Genomic DNA, 22107 nt, shown 5'->3' on the forward strand with positions numbered 1-22107 from the left:
TTCAAGTTTCTGAGCAATGTAGTTTTTGTTTTTTTGAGATTCAAAGAAACCTCCAACACTCCGGTACCACAGACTATGCTCTATGCACAGACTTCCACAAGGTGCCATACCTTCTTCTAGGCTAGCAAAGATTTATTTTGTTTGTGCAGCTGGTGGTGTGTGGGAACTTCATGTCTTGTGGACTGTGGACTTTGTCTCCTCTGTTTTTGTGTGGAAAGGGTATACTTATAGTGTACTGATAGTTACTATTTGGAGTATTCTCTGTTGAATTTCTTTAGAACTAGTGTTTTGAAACACCTTTTATAATCTACATAGCCTCCCTGACCACCCCTTGTCACCCCTCTTGTCCAAACCCCTCCCCAAGTACTGGTATGAGGGCATACACATTATAACTCTTTGATAATTACTCTGTTTGATTACTCTGTTGAATTTCTATACAAACATCAGCTTTTTGAAGCACATTTTATAGTATTCTTTGGTCACCCTTACCCCCTCTTTCCCATCTCATGCCTCCCTCACCCTCTTTCCCATCTCATGCCTCCCCTCACCCTCTTTCCCATCTCATGCCTCCCTCACCCTCTTTCCCATCTCATGCCTCCCTCACCCTCTTTCCCATCTCATGCCTCCCCTCACCCTCTTTCCCATCTCATGCCTCCCCTCACCCTCTTTCCCATCTCATGCCTCCCCTCACCCTCTCTTTCTAACCCCTCTGAATTATCACCTTCTACCCTCTCTTATCCCCTGTCAACCCCTCTCACCCCATCTTTTTCAGTTTTACCCCTTATAACCCCCTTCCACCCTCTTATCTTCTCTTACCCCCTTTCACTCATCTTGCCCACTCTCACCTCATCATCCAAACTCACCCCATCTTACCCCCTTCTCACCCCATGTTACCCCTAACTCCCTCTTACCCCCTTCCATCCCTTCTACTCCCTCTCAACTTATCTTACCCCCTCTCACCCCCCCTAGCTCCCTCTTTCAACCCATCTGACCCCACCACGCCCTATAATTCCCCCCTCTCACCCCCTATCGTCCCCTCTCACCCCCCTAGCTCCCTCTTTCAACCCATCTGACCACACCACGCCCTATAATTCCCCCCTCTCACCCCCTATCGTCCCCTCTCACCCCCCTAGCTCCCTCTTTCAACCCATCTGACCACACCACGCCCTATAATTCCCTCCCCTCTCACCCCCCTCCTCCCCTCTCACCCCCTCTCACCCCCCTCTCACCCCCTCTCACCCCCTCTCACCCCCCTCTCACCCCCCTCTCCCCCCTCTCACCCCGCCCCCCTCTCACCCCCTCTCACCCCCTCTCACCCCTCTCACCCCCTCTCACCCCCTCTCACCCCCTCTCACCCCCTCTCACCCCCCTCTCCCCCTCTCACCCCGCCCCCCTCTCACCCCCTCTCACCCCCTCTCACCCCCTCTCACCCCCTCTCCCCCCCTCTCACCCCGCCCCCCTCTCACCCCCTCTCACTCCAGGTTGTTCTCTTTGGACACCACGACTATGATAATATTGATAAATTTGTAAGATGTCCTCACACGGAGGTCATACACAAGTACATTAGCACCAAACATAGACACTGACAAAGCAAAAACACATCAATTGTGTCTCTCAACTCTCTGCCCCAGAGTATTATTACCTTCAGAACATGGACATTCATTATGTCATCCATGCTCAATGAAAAGGCCTCCCATGGCAATATCAGTTTAATAGAGGCAGCATTTATCACGTCATGCTGAATCTAAAATGACTGATGACTCTTTTTTTCCCGTCTTTCGGTTTTGCAGATATCCCTGGGAGAGGTAATAAATGTGACTGGAGCTGGTCATGATGACATCGAAGCAAGATTAATTTAAGGTTTGTTAACTATTGCTTGTCTACTCTTGATTTATGGAGTGTTTTATTGCTTGTATTGATGTTGGAGGGGGGGGGGATTCGGTCTTGTCATTTTGGTGTGCGTGCTTGTGTGTTTGAGTTGTCGCAAAGATGTGTATGGAAGAGTGCTGAAAATTATCGTCTCTGCAGTGTGGACAAAACTTACTTGTTTTTTCTTTATCAAGTTATAAAACATTAAAAAAAATTCTTTATTCTTGCTAGAGACCTGATGTGACCAGGCTTCCTGCTCAAATCAGAATAAAAAGCTCCATTTAACGTTTTTTTGTGTTATACTTATAAATACATGCTTATTATGAATTTCATATTTTCAATGTTTACCTTTTTAATACACTATCTGTACACCTAGTGTTTGTAAATCTACAAACACTACATTTGAAGTTATTTTTGTTATACATCTTAGGGAGCGTCTCAAAAGTCGGAACGGTAGGATTGTTCTTTTTGGATCGCAAAAGTATCCCCGCCGCTTTACTTGGACCGGTCCTTTGGACCGCCAGAGCGATCTTTTGGATCGTTCTAAATGCGTGACCGCGTCCAATCTCATGTTAGAACGTTCCTAATGTCATGATGTTGCGATCCTGCGGGCATATGCCTGCAGGAACGTTCTTTTGCGCTAGGAACGTGCCCGACTTTTGAGACGCTCCCTTAGTGGGATGCCCAAGTAAGGGGTAATGGTTGGTTTGAAGGTGGGGGAGGCGGGGGGCTGTTTCACCTTGTGTCCTAAAGGTCACTTTTTGCTTTGTATAGGACAAATCCTGGTAAGCAAGATACTAAATATTGAGCAAATTTACATTCCATATTATCTAAATAATTTCCACATAAAATGAAGAAAAGGTGCAAATAATAGCTGAGCAAGTTTTGAGATGTGCACTCTTTCTTCAATTAAAAAACCAAATAGAAATTTTTACTGATGGCGTTTCCATAAAGTTGAAGATTTTCAAAAGGCCTCTCCAGTGATCTTTTGTAACCAATTCCTGGCTGCACTCTGCAGGAAGTCCAGGCTCTGTGGATCTTTTTTGTAAACATCTCATGGGAATCGATTTCACAAAGCGTTAAAGGTTGCTCTTGAGGCGTGTTTTTATCGTAATTGCTAAGCTTAGTGTGATGTCACAATACAAGGCACTTTGGAGATGTGCCGACTCATCTTTAGATGAATCTTAATGCTTTGTTAAAATCGAAGATATCTTCGCTGTATTTCGCAAGTCATCCAGAGTACACTTGAAGAAACTGTAATGGAACTTAAGTCTGGGTAGTATGGAATAAACAGAGATTGGCACCTTGGAGATAATGACAATTCATCTCAAGATGAGTCTTAGTGCTTTGGAATAAATCGAAAGCCAGTACTATGATATCTTCGCTGTATTTCATATATGCATCAAGAGTAGAATGGCAGAAACTGTAATGAAACTAAAGTCTTGGGAGTATGGAATAAACAGGGGTCGACACCTTGGAGATATTGACAATTCATCTCGAGATGAGTCTTGGTGCTTTGTAAAAATCGTCACCCAGTACTTGGATATTTTTATTTCTTCTCGGAAGTCATCCTGCCAGAGAATCTTTGAAGAAACTCTAATGGAACTTTAGTCTGGGGAGTATGGAATAAACAGGGATCGGATTTTTCAGATTTTTATCTGAATTCAGATGTGTTTTTTTGCTGTCTGGTAAACAGATTTTGTTGTTGTATTTTTCTTCATTTTCTTCATAAGTCAAACTTTGTTATTTACCCGCTTTGGTGCTGATTAAACTGTTTCCATAAGCTCAGTGGAATTTGTAACTCCAGGGGTTGTTAAAAGGTGGAAATGCTATCATTTTAACATTCCTCCTAAGATCTGGATCCCAGTTTCAGACTTTTCCTATCAACAATGACTTTCATTCCCTGAATAAACATGTTTGTTTTACAACTTCTATCTTTATAAAGTCCCTGGTCAGAGTTGACCAGGAATTCAGGTCGCAGGGGACCTTGACATTTCTTGGTGGGTATAACTTGGGAATATGTGTCAAACTGACCCAAAACTTTGTCAAACTGATCAGCCTGACCAAGATATTGATCAGGCCCCTGCTGTCCAGAATCAGGGGTCCATTCTTACCTGAGAACGTATTTTTGTTTTTAAGAGTGGAAGGTGCAGGCCTTGAGTTTCATCTTTGAGAGGGCAAGGCCATTTTCATGTTACAAAGGGCACGGCCATTTTCATGTTCATAGGACACTTCCTTTGGGAAATCTAAAACCCTATTGGAAACATTTGAGGGGCACTAAGGCCAAGCTCAGTGCAATATGAGGGCATGGCTTCTGTGTGTTTTCAGCCCCGAAGGTGTGATATCCAAGTAGGCAATAAACAAGAATGGTACATATCACAATTGGCCAATGGCGAAATGATTTGTTTGGCCAATGGAAGTTACCTTCTGTAAAGTATTACATGCTTACATGTACATGTAACTACTCAGTGCTAAAGCAGCTCTTTAAAATTGGCCCTGATAATTGATCAGTTTCAGGGCAACAGTCCAGGTAGAATGCAGAGTGCCATATTAATTTTGTGGCATATCATGGCCGAGCGGTCTAGTTCACCAGACCAAAGCTCTGGTGTTGGCAGCAGCAGAGTGGTTTAGAGTCCCAGTCATGACACTTGCGCCCTTGAGCAAGGCACTTAACCATAATTGCTTTGTAAACAAGTTGTAAGGTTTTGCTCTACCAGCCAGGCTCTTAGTGGATGATACCCATGCCTACAATGTACATCCTTACGGACTGTGAAGGGGCTAACCCTGTTTCAGCTCGGAGTACATGTACATAGGTGACAAGGTGTCCCTAGTGGCAGGCAGACCCAAATCAACTAAGTGTGCGTTCGTTAAGCTTCCCTGGGTCTCACCCGTGGTGCTCACTCGGGTGAGCCCCTGACAAGAGCGGCATGCACCTCAGGTCACCCCAAAGTGACCCACTCCACAAGCAGGGCACTGGGGGCTGACCCAGGTGAGCCCCGTCAGAGCTATTCGAACGTACCGGGGCAGACCGGGGTCGACCCAGGGAAGCTAAATGAACACACCCTCAGTGTAGCCCTCACCTTGAAGTGGCCGTCTGGCCTTGTGGTGTTAGGCAATCTTTCATAATAATAAAATAATAATAACAATAATATTGATATGAAAAACCTGTTCTTTTTTAGGTCTCTGGCACAAGTTCTATCAAGACTGTCATTGAATAGTTTTATCTCTTCAGTCAGCCTTTAATACTTTCTATCAAATTACTTCATTTCCTTTTCCTTGTCTTCCTCAGCTTATGTTTCTATGAAATCATATTGAGTCACAAGTACGGGAAAGAAAAACAAAACTACATGTAGTAGACTCGGGTTTGTTTCATATCAGAAGATCACACAGGCACCCGGGACCAAACTTGCAGTAAGTGGGTCGAGTGACACAATTTTGTAAGAAATAATGTAAAAGAAGGGTTCTAGTGCGGCATGTATTTAGAATAACTTCCCCTCTCTAGAGTTTTAGTCGAGTACTTTTCAGTGAAAATAGTACTCAAGTAGTACTCAGTTACAGGTACATGTAGTATTCAAGTACAAGTAGTACTCGGTTTTGAGTAACACTCGCGCATGAGTAGTACTTGATACAAGTAGTACTTGATTGATACAAGTAGTACTTGATACAAATAGTACTTGATACGAATAGTACTTGATACAAGTAGTACTTGATACAAGTAGTACTTGGTACGAGTAGTACTTGATACAAGTAGTACTTGATACGAATAGTACTTGATACGAATAGTACTTGATACAAGTAGTACTTGATACAAGTAGTACTTGATTGATACAAGTAGTACTTGATACGAATAGTACTTGATACGAATAGTACTTGATACAAGTAGTACTTGATACAAGTAGTACTTGATACAAGTAGTACTTGGTATGAGTGGTACTTGATACAAATAGTACTTGATACAATTAGTACTTGATACGAATAGTACTTGATACAAGTAGTACTTGATACAAGTAGTACTTGATACGAATAGTACTTGATACAAGTAGTACTTGATACAAGTAGTACTTGATACGAATAGTACTTGATACGAATAGTACTTGATACAAGTAGTACTTGATACAAGTAGTACTTGGTACGAGTAGTACTTGATACAAATAGTACTTGATACGAATAGTACTTGATACGAGTAGTACTTGATACAAGTAGTACTTGGTACGAGTAGTACTTGATACAAATAGTACTTGATACGAATAGTACTTGATACAAGTAGTACTTGATACAAGTAGTACTTGGTACGAGTAGTACTTGATACAAGTAGTACTTGGTACGAGTAGTACTTGATACAAATAGTACTTGATACGAATAGTACTTGATACAAGTAGTACTTGATACAAGTAGTACTTGATACAAGTAGTACTTGGTACGAGTAGTACTTGGTACGAGTAGTACTTGGTACGAATAGTACTTGATACGAATAGTACTTGATACAAGTAGTACTTGATACAAGTAGTACTTGATACAAGTAGTACTTGGTACGAGTAGTACTTGATACGAATAGTACTTGATACAAGTAGTACTTGATACAAGTAGTGCTTGATACAAGTAGTACTTGGTACGAGTAGTACTTGATACAAATAGTACTTGATACGAATAGTACTTGATACGAGTAGTACTCAATTATGAGTAGTGCTTCATACGAATAGTACTCAAGTCTCAGTAGTACTCAAGCACGGGTGGTCCTTGAGTATAATTAAAACTTGAATTTGAGTAGAAATTGCATATGAGTAGTATTCGAGTTTGAGTAGTACTTGAATACAAGTAGTACCCGTTTCTGTGTAATACCCGAGTAACGGGTATCTTGAGTACCTGATTGCGAGCAGGACCAAAGTATGATATTACTCGAGTAGTAGTCAAAACCATACCGGTTCATACTTTAGTAGTAGTCAAAACCATACCGGTTCAGGCCTGTGTGCTTCGTTTTTGAAAAGGGTAAGGGCACCAAGGCGTTTTCTCCTTGGTAAAGGGCACCCTATGAGGAAGTTGGAAATTTCTACTGGAGCATTTCAAGAGCACGAAGGCAATGACCAGGGCCAAATTTCATAGAGCTGCTAAGCACACAAATTTGCTTAGCATGAAATCCTTTCTTTGATAAAAACAACAGCTGAATACCAGTCACAAGCAATATGCAACAAATGGAAATGTGGTTGGTAATCCTGTTTTTATCAAGGAAGAAATTTCATGCTAAGCAAATTTTTGTGCTTAGCAGCTCTATGAAATCGGGCCCAGGGGAATGGAGGCCATCGCCTTTTGTTGCCTCCATGAAGTATCAGGCCTGGGTTCTTCTCAGAACCAACCTTTCCCCTCGAAAGAGTTCCATACATGGTTGTACTCCTATTATTATTTCTCTTATGAACCACGCCATGCGAAGTAACCATCACTCAGTCAATGTTTTTTTTACGCAATTTACCAGCAGTGAATGGTACTTGGAGAGTATTTTGATAAGTTTCTGAGCTGTTTCATACCATGTGGACAGAACATCAGCATTCAAGAAGAACAGAGTCAAGGCTACCATGTAATGCTGAGACGTTTTGAAGGCCTTGGTGGTATAATCACTTAGGAAATACTCACAAATTAGAAAAGCAGAAATGGAAATCCTAGAAGTTAAAGACAGAGTAAACACATTGAAGTTGACATTCTTGCAGATCTATTTTAAATACCTAAAGAGTTTGCGTAGGCAATGTTTGAATGTGAAAAATAGTCTCCGATACTGCAATGTGTTAGAACTAAGGCGTGATCAAGTTTAGCAAAGTTACATTCTTTGTGCCGCAAAATACATTTCGGAAACCATATTTTGGAGTTTAAATGGAGCCCTGGTATGTTTGCTTTTTGCAGTATCAGCTACATGTACATGTAGCTTAGCGATTAACTTTAAATTTATCGCATATTTCTTTGACCTACATGTACTGTTTACACTCACTTTTAAGACGCTGAGACCCAAATTCTCCTCATTTTTTTTTAAACTGGGGGGAATTGTTGACAACCATCTTGATATGGGGTCCTCAGAATTGCTAAGCAAAGAATGAGTGGAGCACCAGTTGAAATAAATTAAACTGTATGGAATTCTGATTTGTAATCGATTTCTGCTAAAGCACGATTTTTCTTTCTTAGCAAGATTTTGTGCGTAAAGGCTATACGAAAATATGGTAACCTGTTTCTGCTATTAGCAAGATCCTCTCTTAGCAATATTTTGTGCATAATGGCTATATGAAATTATGTTATTCTGTTTCTGCTTAGCGAGATTGTTCCTCTCTGAGCAACTTTTGAGCATAAAGGCTATATATGAAGTTATGGTAACCTGTTTCTGCTAAGCAAGATGTTATCTCTCATAACAAAATTTTGTGCAGAAAAGGCTTCATGAAATTAAAGGCCAATTTCCTTGATGATTTCATAGACTCATTAACGATTCCGTACCAGATCTTCCCTGAACCTCATCAGCTGCTGCAGTCCTCCCCGCCCAGCAGGAAATTGGGTTGTTATCATCTCGCAATCAATACCCCCTCAAAATTAGATTAATCCTGTGTAATCCGGTCGTCCTACACCAGGTTTTGTCTTCACGCTGGAGTGACAGCGGAAGTAGCGATTTTGAACATGCCGTCACCTTGAGAGTGCGTTTGTGTGCGCGGTTAAGACGACGAGTGTACATGCGTAATCGATATCACAGGATACCTTGATGTTATTAAAGGCAGTGGACCTTATTGGTAGGTACTCAAAATAATTGTTAGCATAAAAACTTACTTGCTAACGAGTAATGGGGAGAGGTTGATAGAAAAAACATTGTGAGAAACAGCTCCTACTGGAGTAACGTAGTTTTCGAGGAAGATGTACATATTTTCCACGAGTTTGATTTTGAGACCTCAGAATTAGAATTTGAGGTCTCAAAATCACACAACTTTGTATGACAAGGGTGTTTTTCTTTCATTATTATCTCACAACTTTGAAGACCAATTGAGCTCAAATTTTCACAGGTTTGTTATTTTGTGCATATGTTGAGATACACCAGGTGAGAAGACTGGTCTTTGACAAATACCAATAGTGTCCACTGCCTTTAAAGGCTGAGGAGAGAGCATTGTAAAATGGAGATACAGCATCCGCGCTGGGAGTGTGGTTTTGAAATTGGTATACAAATAATTAGTTTTTATGAGTGCAATGGTGCGACTATTTGCGAAGAGTTGAAAGATGGAATGTTCTTTATAGACACACGGGCGCCGTAATAGTATGTGCCATGCAATAACTGTACTGTTGCATTATCAAAGACATGCGCTCGCATCGGTGTGGTATGCATCGTGTAAAAGAACCCGAGGTACTTATCGAAAAGAGAAGGCGTTCGCCCTGGTGTTCCTGGCTGTTGCAGCTGAATGCACTGTGGCACCTTGTAAACCATTTTAAGGTGCTACCTTTCATAAACCTCTCTTTCTAGATAAATTTAATGTATATACTCATCGCATTGAATACCTTGTTGGTGGATACGTGTGCTATTTAAGACTTTGATATTATTACATCTGATGAAATGAAGAGTGCAGAGTGATTGTAACGAAAAATGAATCCATCTCCAACCTGTGCGACAACTTTTTCTTGTCGCCTCCTCTTTCTGGAGTGGTTGGACCCTCTCCTCTTCCCCTAATTCAGTGCACCTCCCTCCCATTACATTGTATTTTTGCATTCCCATACCCAACGGGCCCTTTAAAGGCATCGGACACGTTTGGTAATTGTCAAAGACCAGTATTCTCACTTGGTGTATCTCAACATGTGTATCAAATAACAAACCTGTGAAAATATTGACTCAATTGTTCATCAAAGTTGCAAGAGAATAATAAACGAAAAAACACCCTTGTTGCACTACTTTGCATGCTTTCAGATGCATAATAAAAGGCTTCAGCGGCTTCAGCTGAAGTCTTTTATTATTCGAGTGAGAAATTACCCCTCTCTCAAAACTCCTTCAGAGGGAGCTGTTTCTCACAATGTTCTATACTGTCAACAGCTCTCCATGGCTTGTTACCAAGGAAGTTTTCATGCAAACAATTATTTTCAGAAAGTCCAATAGTGTCCATGCCTTTAATATTGTCAATAATAAAACAACCACAAATTGACCAAATATGAAAGCGGAGCCGTTGTCTACTCAAAGTTATTGATGAGTGTCGGACGAGCCCCAAGTGGATTTTGTTTCTTTTTCTTCACCGTCAGTCTCCGTGCGGAGCGTCCGCCTATTGACTACTATTGATCGGTAACGATCACTTCCTCCTGCGTTGTTTTTTAATTATTTAGCTACACCATTAAGGTCGTTTGTAATTGGTTTTGGAGTGATTCGGTTGTATCGTTTTCTGTCAAATTAACTAAGGAGAATTTGTCTTTAAAGTGGTGGATCCTTGGTGGTAGTATAGCCCTGACGCCCCCCTCTCCTCTCATCCGATTCCACAATCGCTAATAACCAAAAAGTGTAGCTGATCAGTGCCAAAGAAGAGCTGAAAAACACTGCACAAAGTTTGTGGACATCTTTTAATATAACTTAACGCATCTGGTCACATGTGACCACTACGGGTAAACCAAATGAAACCCAATAACTAGAGTGCCCCGTGTATTATCTTGAAATTGAAAAGTTTTCTCGTATCAAATGATATATTTAGCACTTGCACAAGTGGATGCGGTGCCTGTTTGAGAGCTGAGTGCAGACTGCATTATCATACTGATGACGAGTGGAGTACCATTCAAAATAAGACATTGCCAACGCCATCTACCAGGTATACAGTACATTGTACACTTAAAGGCACTGGACACAAATGGTAATTACTCAAAATAATTGTTAGCATGCAAACTTACTTGGTAAAGATGAGCAATGGAGAGCTGTGTTGTATAAAACATTGTGAGGAACAGCTCCCTCTGAAGTAATATAGTTTTTGAGAAGAGGTTTTTTCTCACTCAAAGACTTTTTTCCTTTCCTTATTCTCTTGATTCCAAATTTTCAGAGGTTTGTTAATTTATGTATATGTTGGGATACACCAAGTTAGGGGTACTGGGTCTTTGACGTTTACCAAAGGTGCCCAATGCCTTCGTATTGGACTGACTTTAGAACAGACACTTTGTTGAAAAGTGATACCTCTCTCTTTCTCTCTTTTTTTTTTAGGGTGGATGAGGGCGGTGGGAGGGGGGGGGGGCTTTACAGGGTAACGGTACTTTTAACATTTAATTTTGACTCCACGTGGCTGTTTTCGCAGCGTTTGAACTGTTGCGAATTTGTGACGTCAAAATTTGTATCGCATTTACAAATCGCAGGAAGTATGAACCGGGCTAATATTGTTAGTGTGGATTTTGTGGGAGGGAATTAATATAAAGTTTGGCTGGCAAATGCATCCTTCGACTCCCTAGCTCCTCTTCCTTCCTCTCTTGCTGTCACTGCTTGTCAATCTTAAAGCAATAAAGATCATCTTGAGTGGAAGGAGGTGAATCCTCTTGACCTATGGCATGTATGGGCAAACTCAAGTTATTATTGCTCTTATTTGATTCTGTCAGTGTGCCTGTGTAATTGGCTTACTTTGTGAACGCTATGCATCTGCTCACTGTTTGGTTTAAATGCGCTGGACACCTTTGGTAGTTGTCAAAGACCAGTATATCTCACTTGGTGTAATCCCAATGGTCAATATAAAGATACAGTTTAAGGTACCTGTGAAAGTATCAGCTAAATACATGTATTATTTGTTGAGAAAACAGCCAAAAACTGTCTCAGTATTGTTTGTCAATAACGTCGAACACATTCGTTTAGCTAGCCTTGTCCAAGGCTCTTTACGCAAGCACCGCCCCGCTGCTATGATTTCACGAACTGCGTAGATACTATATTGCTTTTGTCTGGGTTACTTCTTTATTCATCATTTGCATTTGTTCCTTTGTAATAGACCGATCCATTAAGCTCCGCCCCATAGCGTATTGACCACAACGCAACGAAGGTTCGACAAATTAAGTCTGGCATGCATGCGCTTATGCTTGGCGCTTGCGGCAGAGTTATGCAGAAAGGCATTGGAGAGGCTGTTCTTGCTCACACGTGCGTCGTGGGTGGAGCCTAATGGATCGGCCTAATTGTGTTTTGTTTGTTTTGGTCAAATAAATAATAACACTTATATTTAGAACAAGCAAACTTTCAGATATTAACCACACAGTTTGTGTTTGGGTCATCACCAAAGCATGAACCCACCTTTAATTTACAGACTGGCTTCTCATAATATTATTGGTTGTATCAATTATTTTTATTCTATGATAAATAAAGACATTAGATACTTTACATGAAAGCCCCCCTACGCTGTGGCAATTACATCTGTTTACGAATGTTTCTGTAGTCGTTGGTTCAATTGTCCCTGACGCTAATTGACACAACCGACTTCTGCCGTGCGTTTATTTCCCAGGTGTAAATAAGAAGTCATTTGTCAGGCCCTAGTTCCCACTCAGTTTCTCCCCCACAACTTGAAAGGTTACAATCAGATATTACTGAGCCGCACAAAAAAACCATCATGATTCGGAACCCTGTGGGAGTTGCTCTATTAGTTTTGCATATTTCCACGGACATTTTGCAAGTTTGTAATTTCTCTGTTTTGTTAATAATATGCCTTAAATAGACCCTACCCCCCCCCCCATCAACAGCCAAATGTGTGTTTTTGTTTGATTCTTTTGACGGAGAATCTGCAGTAGTAAACTAACAGTGCTCTAATTTGGGCTCTGGTGAAGCCTTGCTCTTCTTAAAGGCAGTTGACACTATTGGTAATTACTCAAAATAAATTTTTGAATAAAACCTCACTTGGTAATGAGCAATGGGAAGAGATTGATAGTAAAAAACATTGTGAGAAACGGCTCCCTCTGAAGTGACATAGTTTTCGAGAAAGAAGTAATTTTCCACGAATTTGATTTCGAGACCCCAAATTTAGAATTTTGAGGTCCCGAAATCAAGCATCTGAAAGCACACAACTTCGTGTGACGAGGGTGTTTTTTCTTTTTCATTAGTATTATTTCTCAACTTCGACGACCGATTGAGCTCAAATTTTCACAGGTTTGTTATTTTATGGACATGTTGAGATACACCAACTGTGAAGGCTAGTCTTTGACAACTACCAATAGTGTCTAATGTCTTTAAAGACTTTGAGCAAATGCATTTATTCATTTGTCCACTTTTGTTTTCTCCATCTTATCGATCCAATAGCTTGAGATTTATCTATTTGTAAAATTGAATAATTTGTTAGAGAAGCTGTGGCTGGAGGTCACACTATCCACTCCAAATCTTTGTCAATGTTTGCTTGTTATAAATTCATGAACTACAAATATCTTTTCATCGGTGGAGGTATAGCTTTTATTGACCCCTACAATACAAGACACGCCTTAAAGGCACTGGACAGCTTTGGTAATTTTCAAAGACCAGTATTCTCACTTGGAGGTATGAGTATCCCATATGCATAAAATAACACATCTGTGAAAATTTGGGCTCAATTGGTAATCGAAGTTGCAAGAGAATAATGAAAGAAAAGACACCCTTGTTGTACAAATTTGTGTGCTTCAGATGCTGAACGAGAGTCTTCAGGCCTGAAGTCTTTTAATATTTAAGTGAGAAATTACCACTTTCGCAAAAACTTTGTTACTTCAGAGGGAGCTATTTCTCACAATATTTTATGCTGTCAACAGCTCTCCAATGCTCGTTACCTAGTAAGTTTGTATGCTAATGATTATTTTGAGTAACTACCAATAGCGTCCAGTGTTTTTAAGATTGTATTTGTAAATTGAATCATTTGTAGGAGGAGCTGTAGATGCCCTTGTTGGTAACAAGCTGTGAACATCCACTCCAAATCTTTGTCAATGTTTGCTCGTTAATCATTCATGCACTTACAAATCTATCACATAGGATTTGAGGCATTGCATGGTGAGGTTTCAATATGACACCAATTCAAGAACTGACCCGTGATAGTGCAGTTAAAGGGAAGGTACACGTTTGGTAATAACCAGTCTCCTCACTTGATGTATCCCATCATAAGCATAAAATAACAAGCCTGTGAAAACTGAGCTCAATCGGTCATCGGAGTTGCGAGAAAATGATGAAAGAAAAAACACCCTTGTTGGACGAATTTGTGTGCTTTCAGATAGGAATAAAAGACTTCTAGCTAGAAGTCTTTTATTATTTTAGTGAGAAATTACCTCTTTCTCAAAAACTACGTTACTTCAGAGGGAGTCGTTTCACACAATGTTTCATACTACCAACAGCTCCCCAATGCTCATTACAAAGTCAGCTTTTAAGTTAATATTTGTTTTGAGTAATTACCAAACGTGTGCATTCCCTTTAATTACAATCTTATAAGCTAAAGTAGTAGTCCCAGTAAAACTTCTATACCTTCCGCCCAGGTAGTAGTTAAAAAGCAGGACAGTTCTTTTCAGAACTGAGAAGTCTCCCGAGAGAAGAACATCCGATTAATCTACTCCGCGGTAGTAGAATGAAGAAAGACAGTTCTCTAAGTAAGAACAAACTCTACCTGGCAAGTAGATACACACATGGTATTACCTCAAACCAAATATATTCAAATGTATCCTTTTCATGTATGGGAGGTACCTGTCATCATCCCCTCTACAAATACAAAACCTCACCTTGTGGCCAAACTCCTGACCTTTTCCCAGTGGCATGTTACAAACTATTGATTTCACCTTGGGCTGTATACACTACAGTGAAGTAGAAGTGTAATAATTATCAGCATTGGAGCTAGCTGAATTTTCTGGTCCATTAGGTCAGGTTTGTGTGCCACCATGTAAAGCATTTATACGTAGTGTCCAGTGTATTGGAAGTGGTTTGGAGTGGTGGTCATTTAAGAGAGTTATTAAGGAGAAAGGCTGTGATTAAATTCTGTTTAGATTGGCAATTTGCACATTTAAAATTGGAATGAAATGGTTTGTGGTTGTGAAATTTTCCTTAAATTTTTTTTTTGCTGAATTTACAGTTTTGTTCTATCAAACAACTTATTTTTTTTCTCCACAGTACTTGCATCTCTTCGTTGTTTTTTTTTTACTTGGATAAATATCTCTTTTGTGATTTTTTTAATTAGTGTCTCAACTTAGTCTTGGGTCGGAGCCGAAGATTGTGAATAATCTATTTGGGAATTCCAGGGGCAAGGCTGAAGCATAAGCAGAATTAAAAAATTATTGATTGGTGTTTAGGTCGGATTGATGTTAAGTGCAATTACAGTCAGGATTTCTAAATTGGATTGCAAGACGATATATTTATATTCATAGAGTACAGTGCCAGTCAAAAAGATGGTGACTGGGTTGGTGTTGTTTTTCAAAGCAAACAAATGAGCTGTTAATAGTATAAAACAGTGTGAGAAACGGCTCCCGCTGAAGTGGTGTAGTTTTCGAGAAAGAAGTAATCAAGCATCTGAACGCACACAACTTTGTGTGACAAGGGTGTTTTTTCTTTCATAGTTATCTCGCAATTTCAACGACCAATTCAATTCAGCTAAAATGTTCACAGTTTTTTTATTTTATGCACATGTTGAGATACATGTACACCTAGTGAAAAGACTAGTTTTTGACAATTACCAATAGTGTCCACTGTCTTTAACAGGGATCAACACATTAGTAACAAGTATCAAGTTATAAACCATGAATATATATTGTTGTGGTTATAATACAATAATAGTATAGGGTCGTCGGAATATTTAGCAGGGAATCACCTTAAAGACACTGGACACTATTGGTAATTGTCAAAGATCAGTCTTCTCACTTGGTGTATCTCAACATATGCATAAAATAACAAACCTGTGAAAATTTGGGCTCAACGAAGTTGCGAGATAATAATGAAAAAAAAAAAACACCCTTGTCACACGAAGTTGTGTGTTTTCAGATGCTTGATTTCGAGACTCTAAATCTGTGAGGTCTCAAAATCAAATTAGTGAAAAACTACCTTTTTCTCGAAAACTACTCCACTTCAGAGGGAACCGTTTCTCACAATGTTTTGTACTACCAACCTCTCCCCTTTACTTGTTACCAAGTTAGTTTTTATGCTAATAATTATTTACGTAATTACCAATAGCATCCACTGCCTTAAAGGAATGCAACTTTTTTTTCCAAACATCAAGCTAAAAACCACAAGTATTGTTGTGGTTATCTAATAGGTTTTCAGAACCATGGGGTGTCAGAATGTAGGGTAGTCACTGCACAAACCCTTATTCCCTGATGTTAAAGACACTGGACACTATTAGTTATTGTCAAACAATAGTCTTCACAGTTGGTGTAACATATGCATAAAATAACAAACCTGTGAAAATTTGAGCTCAATTGGTCGTCGAAGTTGCGAGATATTAATGAAAGAAAAAAAAAACTTCCTTGTCGCACCATGGTCACTCGAAGTTGTGTGCTTTCAGCCCAAATTCTCGAGACCTATAATTCTAATTCTGAGGTCTCGAAATCAAATTTGTGTAAAATTACTTCTTTCTCAAAAACTATGTTACCTCCGAGGGAGCTGTTTCTCACAATGTTTTATACTATCAACCTCTCCCCAATACTCGTAATCAAGAAAGGTTTTATGATAATAATTATTTTGAGTAATTACCAATAGTGTCCACTGCCTTTAAAAACAAAGGCCTCAAAATGAAACAAAATAATTTGTTTGCCTCCTCGTTTATTCCTTCAGTCTGAATAATTCAAACTGGATAATTTGTTTTTCAAGGAGAAACGCAAATGTTGTTGTTATTTTTTTATCTCCGGATAAATATTTTAACACCTGGCAGTCGTCCTTACAATTTGTAAAGGGCACAATGATTCTTATTGGCAAGCACTATCACGGTCGTTGGCCACGATGACACGCTGCTGTCCGCATATGTTGGGCTCGTTGCGACTTTGACTTCTAAATTGAAGGTTTTTTGGGGGTTCACGGTTTGATGAACACCGAAGGAGAACACCTAAAGGCATCAATAAAATGGAAAGGATTTCACTTTGAAAAAAAAAAAAAAAATTAATAATTGAGGAAGCAATTAATAGCGTCACCTGCGTCGAATATGTAATGAAGATATATGGGTATATCTTCATGGAAACAGTTGTTGGTGGTAACTATGTTTCGTTTTTAAACACGTGACTGTGTTATAAAGACACTGGACACCTTTGGTAATTGTCAAAGACCAGTATTCTCACTTGTTGTGTCCCTATATGCATGAAATTACAAATCTGTGAACATTTTGACTTGATTGGTCATTGAAGTTGCGAGAGAATAATAAAAGAAAAAACACTTTTGTTGCACAACTGGGCCCAATTTCATGGCTCTGCTTACCGTAAGCACAGAATCAGTGCTTACGGAAGCAGGGAATTCTGTGCTTACGGCAAGCGTATTTCAAGGGTTAGCGGCGAGTTTTGGCTTCTGTGTGCGTGCGTATTCCAAGTTACTGGGCATTCTACGCTTACAAGGCTAGCGCAGAAATGCTTGCACGTAAGCGGGGAATCGCAATCGTAAGCGCAGAATTTGGCGGTAAGCAGAGCCATGAAATTGGGCCCTGTTCTTTCAGCTGCCTGGTACACTGTTTTTCTCTTTCATCAGAATCAAATATTTGAGGTTTGGTTGGCACTGTCAAGAATCTGTCCAAAAGACAAATATCTGCCATCTCACAGTCTCTGAATATTATTATCTCTATCTGCGGAATAGCTTTTATCGGGAGTGAGTTATAGTAGCTAGAGTTATAGTGAGTTTGAGCATGGGAGGTAGAAATAGAGAGTAGCACCTTGTAAACCCTTACAAGGTGCTAAATAATAATTGGGTCTAAGAATTCTAACAAAGACACCCTCGTTATTCCTAAAGTTACCATCAAAGCATATGGTCAACGTAGTTATCAGTTTGCTGCTCCTCACTTATAGAACAATCTCCCTCTACACATCAAACAAGCCACTGCGATCTTAAGTTTCAGGACTCTTCTCAAAACATATCTAGTCAAATCTTCATATACTTAATTATTCTTTTGTTTTCCTCTGAGCGCTTAGAGACTTTCTTTTGGAGGTGTTAGGCGCTATAGAAATACGGTTGTTATTGTTATTATTATTCATCACTGCAATAACCCATCTTTCTGAAAGTTTGTATATATACTCAGTGCCTTGAGTACCTTGTTTGGTAGATACGTGCGCTATATAAGACTTCAATATTATTATTATTATTATAGCAGAGAGATAGCGAGAGAGTAAATGTTGATACACACCGCTGGAAGGATTATAAACTGATCAGGTTAGGGTATTATAATTACATTATATCCGGAGGACTATTTGGTCAGTATGCCAGTATGGTACCTGTGATAAAAATTAACTTGTTTTCTGTTGACTTTAAAGGTGCGTAGTGGAGTGTTTTTTTTTGCGGAATTGATGGCCAAAAAAAACAAATAAAAATGGATTCATAAACCAGAGAGCAATTTTTCCTTTTGTAAGGCCTTGTCCGAATTGGTGGCTACGGCTGCGGCTACGACCGTTGCCAGGGGTGTTGCTAAGGGCGTCCTATACTTCAATGCATGATGACGCGGCGATCCGGCCGTAGCCGTGGCTGTAGCCGCTAATTCGGATCCGGTCTAATACCCCTCCAGAAATATTCTGCCCTTTTCATTGGCTTAGATTGTGTCACATGATATGTGCTTTTTCTACTAGAAACTGCGCTCTTGACAAATAACAGTTGAGTAGGATTTGAAACTTTGCATGGTGGAAATACGATATGGAAAGGTTTGCGGTAACACCATGTAATGACTGTCTCTAAATGAGTTGGGGTGGTTCTGAAAAGAACCGTTGGTTTCAACTCGACGTTTCGATCAGTATGCTCTGATCGTCTTCTGGAGAAAGACGATCAGAGCATACTGATCGAAACGTCGAGTTGAAACCAACGGTTCTTTTCAGAACCACCCCAACTCATTAGAGATACATGTAGTCATTACATGGTGTTTCATCAAACCTTATAAATAACAGTTGGGCAAATATAGCAAATATTCGAGGGAATTGTGCCTTTGACTGATACACAGAAAGATACTTCTTGGCAAAAACTGGATACCAGCCGAAAGTCCATAACGTTTACATCGATGTGACTGGTGCCCCACCCATTTTTTGCTTGGCGTATAAATTTGCTTAGCATTGTTATCTGCTTAACAGCTGCCTTGCTAGTCACTGGCAAATGATGCCAGGTTCCATGGTTGTATATCAAAGGCACAATCCCATCATCTACCTGCCATACTAAAATAACATTATGTCAAGGATGTTTAACGTAAGTTTATACAATTGGTGCCTATTACGAGTGCAGCAATTGACCTGGGCAAGAGTGATTTGTGGGGGGTCTTCAATTGCTATTTTTGTTTCCTCTGACAGTATTTCATGAAAATATTCCTTTAGAGGAAATATTGTAAACAATATACTTCGAATGGTGTTTGATATGTAGCCTTTGTTTGTTCCAGCCTCAGTAATTCAAGTGTGAACAGTTCAACCAGATTTTTTTTCCCTGGCTTTTTACAGGAACTTTGTCTTAAGTGTTTCTGCCATGATTGACTACAGCTTGCACTGCAACACCTTTGTATAAAAACCGGAGTTAATGCTAAATTTTTTGGGTTTTACCATTAGGGATTTTTTTACTGAGACTTTTTCCTGGGAATAGTTTTTTTTTCAGCCTCAGCAGTTTCAAGTTCAACCGTGGCATTTTTTAGGAAGTTTGTGTAGGTGTTTCTGCCATGATTTGATGCAGCTTTCACCGCATCACCTTTTATAAAACCTGAATTAGTGCTAAACTTGTTGTGTTTTGCTACTGGGGATTTTGTACTGCAAGACTTTTTCCCTTTGTAAAGGGTTCATATTTTTTTTCCATCCCCAGCAGCTCAAATTCAACAATTACTGTGGCATTTTCTAGGAACTTTGTCTAAGGTGTTTCTGCGATGATTGGATGCAGCTTTCACCGCATCGCCTTTTATGAATCCCTGTAGGGTGGGATCAAAATGGGTCTCATAATTCAGACAAAGCTGAGCAAACATGTACTAGTCGTAAAATATAATGAGCGCTTTGAGATGCCTTATCCGGTGTAGCTTATGAGCTGTGGTTTTTGTTTCGTAATGAGAGGGGGTTTTTATGTAAAATTTACAGCTCTGTGGCACAAACACCATTAAAGGCATTGCTGTCAATTTCACCAAACTGTTCCTAACTTAGAATTAATGTTAGAGCTTAGGACTAGTTAACTTCCATATTCATACACATTAAGTCATCGAAGTTGCTAGAGAATAATAAATAAACTTATGTGCTTTCAGATGCATATAAAAGGCTCCAGCCGTCGATTTCACAAAACTTTTTCTAACTTAGGACTAATCTTAGGACTTAGGACGAGTCCCTAACCCTGCACTGTAGCAGGCAGAACCTTAAGATTAACCCTTCGTCCTAACTCGAGATAAGACGAGTCCTAACTCTTTGTGAAATCGACTGGTCTTAATATTTGAGTGAGATATACCTCTTTGTCAAAAAGTACTTCAGAGGGAGCTGTTTCTCACAATGTTTTATACTATCAACAGCTCTCCATTGCTCATTTCCAACCAAGTAAGTTTTTATGTTAACAATTATTTGAGTAATTACCAACATTGTCCACAGCCTTTAACAAATGTACGCCGGAGTTATCAAATGATGAAATTAATATTGATTAATACTCTGGGTATGTGAGTTATTATCTTTGTTGGTTGTTATCAATAATAGCCTTTTGTGGCAGTGGACACTATTGGTAGTTGGCAAAGACTAGCCTTCACGCTTGGTGTATCTCAACATATGCATAAAATAACAAACCTGTGAAAATTTGAGCTCAATCGGTCATCAAACTTGCGAGATAATAATGAAAGAAAAAAACACCCTTGTCACACGAAGTTGTGTGCGTTTAGATGGTTGATTTCGAGACCTCAAGTTCTAAATCTGAGGTCTCAAAATCAAAATCGTGGAAAATTACTTCTTTCTCAAAAACTATGGCAGTTCAGAGGGAGCCGTTTCTCACAATGGTGCATACCATCAACCTCTCCCCATTACTTGTCACCAAGTAAGGTTTTATGCTGATAATTATTTTCAGTAATTACCAATAGTGTCCACTGCCTTTAAAGACCTGCTTGAACGAATATGTCAAGTCGTAAACTTTGCTGAAATTCACTTAAATTTTTTTAAAAGAATAGGGAAATCGAGTCATATGACTATAAAAAGATAAATTGTGTAAAAAAAACCAATAATTTTGAATGCCCTTATCCAGGGCTTTTCTGATAGATTTGCGAAAAGCCCTGTTACGTAATCACTCTCAAAACGTCTTCTCTGGGAGCTCCAATTTGTAAAGCCGCTTTGTTGCAGCGTTGAGGCATAACAAAGCAAGCTCCCAGAGATGACGTAAGCGGCATTGTCCTTTGACGCGCGCTCTCAACGGCAGAAGTGTTTTTAGTTTTCCTAAACCTTTCGGTTGGGGCCTGATTTTTTAATTGATAATTACGAAAAATTCAGAAGTGTACACATATCAATATTACATTAAAATGATGAACAAGTGCATTATAAACAAGTTAAAATACCATTTCCGTTGAAAACATTCCGCTCAGGTAGCTGTTTAAAGATATCAGTTTTATTTCATTTATGCTCTCTATCTCACCTGTCAGGTGTTACAGGCATGCAACTTTTCCTCGGATCAGCTGATTTCCTCTTCTTGTTTAAATCTCAGTTTTACCATTCAAAATTGAAAAATACTATACAAAATCATTGCAATGTTTTAATTGCCTCTTTCTTGGTGAAGTTACAGTTGCATGCCTAGTATTAGAGGATGGGTGTCTCAGAGGCTGTTCATGTATTGACATTTTTAAGCGTCATATGAAGACCTACCGTTTTTAGGCAATATTATTTTTTATTAATTGAGTATAGTTTCCTTTTAACTGTTAATGAAGAATAGAATCGGATTTTCATTGGCATGTCAATTTGTTTTGTTTAGCCATTTAATAATAATAATAATAATAATAATAAGACATTTGTAAAGCACCTAATGCAAATGTCTCTAAGCGCATAAAAGAATCAATAAAATAAACAATTACAGAAATCTACAAGATACAAATAGGCAAATTACAAAAAGAAGCTTTAAACAAATGAGTTTTCAACAGGGACTTAAAACATTGTAAAGAATTAGCTTGGCGAATATGCACAGGAAGACTGTTCCAAAGAAACGGTGCGGCGTAA

At 39.4% G+C, this 22107-nt stretch overlaps 1 protein-coding gene across 2 annotated transcripts in view; it reads left to right on the forward strand.

Moving 5' to 3' along the window:
• Positions 1-22107, forward strand: part of LOC139950226 (uncharacterized) — a 141291-nt gene that overhangs the window by 21872 nt on the left and 97312 nt on the right. For both annotated transcript variants that reach the window (XM_071948842.1, XM_071948843.1), the window contains exon 2: positions 1791-1860. The gene's annotated coding sequence lies outside the window, so the exon portion shown is untranslated. The remainder of the gene's footprint in view (positions 1-1790; positions 1861-22107) is intronic.

The sequence above is a fragment of the Asterias amurensis genome, chromosome 18 (genome assembly GCF_032118995.1).
Source record: "Asterias amurensis chromosome 18, ASM3211899v1".
NCBI classification, from domain to species: domain Eukaryota; kingdom Metazoa; phylum Echinodermata; class Asteroidea; order Forcipulatida; family Asteriidae; genus Asterias; species Asterias amurensis.